We start from the raw sequence: 7,287 nt of genomic DNA, 5'->3' as shown, positions 1-7,287 counted from the left end.
GGTAGCTTCCTAGAAGGCGTCGGTTAGTGAATAGAACAAGTTCCGTCTTGCGCGGGTTCACTGAAAGGTCATATTTGTTGCACCAGCGCTCAACTATTGATAGAGCTCTCTGTGTAATTTCACAGACAACACTCGTGAACTTACCAGAGATAAGTATTACTAGGTCATCTGCATATCCAATGGTATGGAATTTGTTTTTGTTTAGTGTGCTGATCAAGTCGTTCACAACTAGGTTCCACAGGAGCGGTGAGAGAACTCCCCCTTGTGGGCAGCCTCTGGTGACCAGCACTTTCTTTGTTTTATCCTTGCTAAGTTGTATCTCTCTACTGCCTAGCATGTTTATAATCCATGAGACTACTGTGGGGTTAACCTCATGCTGTGATAGGGCATTTTGTATACTTGAGTAGTGTGTCTTATCGAAAGCTCCCTCAATGTCTACGAAAGTGCCCAAGCACATTGATTTTTCTTGTAGGGCTTCTTCTATTTTGGACACTACACAGTGTAAGGCCGAATCGGTAGATTTACCGTGGCTGTAAGCATGTTGGTTCCGATGTAATGGAATACGCACGAGGGCAGTATCCCTAATGTGTCTGTCACAGAGCCGTTCTAATGTTTTGAGTAAAAAGGATGTGAGGCTGATAGGTCTGTGGGCTTTCGCATCCGTGTAGTCTGTTTTCCCTGGTTTAGGAATGAAAATAACATCAACAGTCCTCCAGCTGGTCGGTATATAGCCGTGAGCGAGGCTGGATGTCAGAATGGCAGATAGGTGAGACGTGAGTATCGGCCCCCCCCATTGTAGTAAAGCCGGGTATATACCATCTGGACCAGGTGCCTTGTATGCTTGAAAGCTGTCGATTGCCCATTGTACTTTTTCCTTACTGACTATGAGCTCAGCAGTACTCCAGTTTTCCTCACTTGGTGTGTGGGTTGCTGTGTCTTTCCTTTCATGTCGTTGTATGAATTTGCAGCCGGGGAAGTGTGTCTGCATCAGAACAGCTTCCGTCTCAGCTGGTGTTTTTGTAAGAGTGTTGTCGCATTTTTTGATCGATCCCAGCTTGGACGTATTGCAGCAGGAGATGACTTTGCGCACTCTGTTTGCTTGATTACAGGATTCAATGCCATCACAGAATTTCTTCCATCCTGCACTGCTTCTGAATCTTATTTGTCTTTTGTATTCAGCTTTGTTTACTTTGTAAGTGTTCCAATCGTGGTCGCAGTTAGTGTTCATTGCACGGTTCAGTGATCTTCACACATATAACGTCATTAATAAATAAATAAAAATTGCCACGAGCTTCCAGAAAATGAGTCGCCTGCTCTATTGCTGGTGAACTTACATACAATAAAAAAATGTGTTGCAAAGACATGCAGGTGTCTTACCATCATATAGCAGTATTATTTCCAGCATAGGAAAGTGATGGCCCTAGACGCACTATATGTATAAAAAGTGAAGTCCCATGTCCCCTAGTGGGGTAAGGGGCATTGTACATCTGTTTCACTGATCGATTTTCTTTAGGGACAAGAAGGTGATCAGCCTTCTGTGTCCTGCCACACTGAGACATTTTATTTTTCTTTGTCTCCACCGGGAATCGAACCATATATTATATGTACTAGTGGTCCGCCCCGGCTTCGCCCGTGGTACCTACATGTTTAAACTATCCTATCTCTCAAGTTGGATCGAACTGCACATGGTGTGCAAATTTTATTATAATCGGTTAAGTATGGTTTAGGAGTCCATTGAGGACAAACATTGTGACACGAGATTTATATATATTAAGATAGCGATGTAATTTTATCCACACTGGAAATAATACGGTGATAATACTGCTTTAAGACATCATGGTACAGGGTCAGGTCAAACACCAAACCTGTCACGTTTCAACAATTGTGGAACATTCATACATCGTGTATTTTGCCAGCTATTCAAGCCACGTAATATGTTAATATTATAATAACAAGAGAGAATAATGAAATATTATTGTATGAAAGAAACGGTGTGTTTGTGGTTTATTGAAAAATATAGCGAGATATCGTTTTTGTCAAACGATTTATATTGTATGAGCCTTTTTGTTGATATTATTATTTAATATCATAAATGATAGGCTTATTTAGTACTTAATTTCGGCATTTAATGAGGTCTAGAATACAGTTCATGAAATTTTGAGAAACATGTTATTTCGCAGAAATAATTCATTTTTATACGTAACTAGCGGTCCGCCCCGGCTTCGCCCGTGGTACGTGTTTACGTTTTCTCTACATAAGAACCATCCTCGTACTTCAAGGAATATAATAAAAAAAGAATTATCGAAATCGGTTCAGCCGTTCTCGAGTTATGCGCTTACCAACACATTTTGCGATTCATTTTTATATATAAGATTTAATTTTATCTTCTTTAACATTCCTAACTTACAAATTACTTTTGCATTTTAGAATAGCAGAGAATTAGCTAGCGTTTTTATTATAATGAAATTCCTTTACACTTTATTAAGAATACAGGGAATTTTTTAATTTACTGTATGTCTGTTTTTGTCAGTTTATAATATAAGCTTACGAGGGTGCGATTAATTTTTCTTTAGAAACAATAAAAATATAACACCAATTAGAAAAAGCTAATGCACTTAAAAGCTAGCAGGTCTATTACGTTTAAATAACTATTTGGAAATATTTTTCATTTGAAAATACATTGTAAAAAAAGCGTGTTGTCAGAAGTTATGCTTCTTTGGCAAGATTTAAGGATACCAAAATCGTCGACTAACTCCATGACGTGACGGTATTGCCATGACGTGAACTTGAAATTTTACTCTCATTGCGCCTGAAGAAGTTTCACTTCACTAAATAAACAAATGAGCATGAAATTGCATGAGATTTTATTAAAACGTATGATTTATTTTCGACACCATAGTTGAAAACTAGGTGATAAAGTTGTATCTAAATTGCTCAGTTATTAAGGCACCAAATTATATTGCCTGTTAATGTAACTTTCGCTCTCAAGTTGTTACTTTGACAACTTCTATAATTCGCTACTTACTTACTTACTTTACTTACTTTCTTTACTTATTTCGCTTCTTCTACTTAGGTTTTGTGAATAAGCAATTAGGTTACAGTTCATTCCGATAATTTTTATATTTAATGTCAACAGGCGGGTACACGGTGCGAACGAGCGGCCATGTCACTTATGAGTGATCTCATCCAGACGACCACCTGAAATAATGATATCTAATTTCTTCTGTATGTCAAATAAAAGAATTTGTATGCTGTCACTTTCCACAGCCGAGCCACGTCCACATAGACGAAGCTGCTTCACGCAGCAATTGCATCGCGAGGCTGCTCGCTCTGTAGAACCCACTTTACTGCGTCACGACGTGACACAAAAGTTGAAATATGCAATTTTTTATGACACCTGAAAACTAAAAGTTACCTTTTATAGTGCGTTCGTAGCTCGACACGCAAACAAAACATCAAATGTAACCTACATAGAGCGTACTCGAAATTTTATGTTCTCATGCACCTGCCACTTCTAAAGCGATTTTGGTTTATAGCTCTATGGACCTGTACAGTGTAGTTAACAGACTCTCTGTTTACGTGTCTGGGCTTTGAGTGCTCTGTGCAGTTAATTGTTACGTACTTGGGGAGTTGAAAATTGAAGTATTTTATTGTTTAGATTTTTTGAGTGGAGATGAGAAATGCTTTGTATAATTGGAAACTAAGTTGAGAACTAATTGGATGAGGTTAGTTTTATTCTGTATTTAACCCATTGTGGCATGTGGAGTTTTCTTTTTCTTGCATAATTTTGTAGTATTCATGAATGTCTGTCGTGCTACGTAGCAAACAATTTAATGAATTACCTACAATTTGAAATAAATTAAATTAATTTAAAATAGTTTTGACAGGGATACTGGGCGTAGCTGAATTATTAAAAATAATTTCGGATTACAGTCGAAATATTCTTTTAATTTTTTGTTTATCGAAATAAAAATACAAAGATGAAGACTATGAAAATTCAAAAACTTATTTTTATCATGCAGACAAGCTTTTATTTTAATTATTACTTCTATCTGTACTCTCATATACGTTAAGATTAACGAACCTTTAATATCTTGATTAAAATTGCAAAGGATAATTAACGAAGTTGTGTTATAATTAGCACTTACTTTCAATTAACATTGAACTTTTTGTAAAGTCATGGATTTAAGTAATAATAAATGTATCTAGAAATGAGAAGAATCGAGACTGTAATAAATTAAAATTAAATAAGCTGAATAAATTATGCATAACTAAAAATGAATTACTTAAGAAAATTTGAGAGCAGATTTCTGAAAAAAGAAGTTGTTGCATCGAAGTCTTCAAAACATAAACTTTTGTATCGGAAATATTATCAAAATCGGTTCAGCATTTAAAGCAGTAATATCGCTACAAACACGTCTTTCACTTGTGCATTACATTTCTAGTCCCCTTCAATTAATTCTAACTTCACCTGAAATAAGATATTTTTATATTATAATGCAAAGAACGTAGCATTAAAATTTTCATTCTCTTCTTATATAGCCACAATTCTCATTTCGTTAGCGAACGTGGCTCCCAGAGGCATTTGGAAGCGAGGCTATTTTAGTGAATTTTTAAAACTAACTCATTCTAGACGCAGTTGCAACAAGGAAATAACTATAAGTTAGTTTTGGAATAACATGCAGCGGGATTAGAATTTACTTGAGAGATATTATTTTTAGGTTATTTTTTCAGAAAGGTGGGATCAAGGTGGGATATTAATTTTTGTTCATTTCCGAAGGTGGGAAAATATTATTCGTGATATTTCCATAGAACACTGTAAAGCGGATAGTGGATTTCAGACAATATTTTTCTTAATAATTGTGAAAAATACACTCCATTATCAAGTTCAGTATTTTGTATGTTATAAAATATGTGTGTTTTTGTGCTGTTGCAGTGCTGAAATAAATGGTTCTTTCTTTCTTTTAAAAGAAAATAATTGCCACAAATTCCTGTTAAAAAATCGTTTTAAATTTACCACGTCTTGTAGAGTTTTTATTTTTGCTAATCATGACTTGAGTTTGGCTTTATTTATATTCCTTACTAGACATCCGCCCATTTTTGAAAGAAAAACCCGCATAGTTCCCGTTCCTGTGGGATTTCCGGGATAAAAAGTAGGCTATATCTTATTCTCGATCTTCAGCTACCTACATACCAAATTTCATTGTAATCGGTTCAGTAGTATTTGTGCGAAAGAGTAACCAACATCCATCCATCCGTCCATCCTCACAAACTTTCGCATTTATAATATTAGTACGATACTTCCTTCAATAGCCTCATACAATTCAGCTCACAACAAGTTATTATCCCATACTTAGCTATTATAACTTCAAGTTCAAACAAGAGACTTAACAATTTCCCCCGATACCACTTAACCTTGGGAAGCCCTACAATGGCTTATCGTGATAAAGACTCGATAGATTTTCCATAATCTAGAACGTTTGCGAAGGTTGATAGATACTTGTCTGATTTATGAGCATTAATAGAACGAATGATTAACTCATTGAATAATCAAAAACCATAATTTTTTTTTACATAGTTAGGGTGCAGTTTTTGTTTGGGATATTTTTCTTCACCTATTGTAATAGTACGAAGTACTACTACTACGATACGAAGTACATTATGACTATTTATTCTTTATTCTCAATACTCCTCTTCTTCAGAGCTTTCCCAATAATAGATATTGCTTTTTTATGCTAATTCATTAAAAATAGAGTCATAATAAATGTATCTTCGCCTTTAATTATTATTATTAAGCACAGATAGAGAATACATTAATATTTTAAGGTCAAAATAATATCCTTTCTTTTAATTTTCAGTATCTCTCATATCACTATAATCAAAGAACAATAAAACCATTTTAAACAGAAGATAGTGAAAAGAGCGTTAAATTTGTGCAAAGATAAAATTTCAATTAATGAAATAAAACAAAAACGGGTGAACTTGAACTCGCAGTGAAACTTATATCATTAGCAAAGTTAATTAAGAAGGCTCTTGAAACTCCCGAAGAATGGCCTATGTTCCCTACACTTGGTTATAGTATAAAGAGAACAAGTAGGTAAGTTATCTTTGAAAGGTACATCGCGCCGTTTGTATGTATATACGCGGAGCGCTTGTCCAGTGTCTACGCCCCCCGTTCATGTAAGTACGCAAGCTTGACGCACGCACACAACGACGCTCGGTTACTTCTCATGGACCGTTCTCGTGGCCGCGCCATTGCTGTGAGCGGTCGGTGTTTTTTTGTTTATATACAACTAGCGGTCCGCCCCGGCTTCACCCGTGGTACATATTTACGTTTTCTCTACATAAGAACCATCCTCGTACTTCAAGGAATATAATAAAAAAAGAATTATCGAAATCGGTTCAGCCGTTCTCGAGTTATGCGCTTACCAACACATTTTGCGATTCATTTTTATATATAAGAAAGAAGAAGATTATTTAAAATATCAACGTGACAAGTGACAGCCCCTCACGAGTTTAGTTACCGTGCGCTCCTAAACGCCGGGAGTTGGCCTACTTGTTCTCTTTATACTATGATTTGGTGGCGGCATTATTCAATTAAATTTAAATGATTTACATCCGCATACTTTGTTTGCTGTTTTGATCACAAGCAAAGGGCAAGAGTTGAATGAGTTAAAACTGACTTCGAAAGCATATTTAATTGGTTTTAAATTACCATGATTTATGTACGAAATGAGCAAAAAATAAGAATAAATCAAGGAAGGAAATTATTGTTCCTTTTTGTGAGGAATCACTGTGAGGACTAAAGATAATTACCTAATGAAAAAATAAAGTCAAACAACAAAATGTGTTATTTGCTGCAATAAAATTAGTAAAATAACGATAGCGACACAAATATTATATTATAAAAGCATAGTACCTACTGTCTTTTAGTAGGTATGGATTTAAAAAAAATAGCGTGTGTACCAACTTGATACTACCAAGCATACGTGTCAGAAGTGAATCTTTGGCAAGAGTCAAAGATACTAAAATCGTCGCCTTACTCCATGACGTGACGGCATTGCCTTATTAATCTTATTGTGTAAAAAGTCTGTGAATACCTTGAGAATACTGATTTTACTCATTTCTTTTATATAAAATGCCACACAATATGAACCAGTGAAACACATTTTCACATATTTTACTGATACAAATACGAAAGGCTATGCTGATTACTTTGCCCTTTTCATTACACCGCACTACACATGTGTTACTTATTTGTAATTTTTTCCTGTTTAATGCCAAGTA

Source organism: Colias eurytheme, chromosome 26, assembly GCF_061535395.1.
Source record: "Colias eurytheme isolate Ceu_HAF_F1 chromosome 26, ilColEury1 Martin Lab GWU primary, whole genome shotgun sequence".
NCBI classification, from domain to species: domain Eukaryota; kingdom Metazoa; phylum Arthropoda; class Insecta; order Lepidoptera; family Pieridae; genus Colias; species Colias eurytheme.
Note: the sequence above shows the minus strand (reverse complement) of the source record.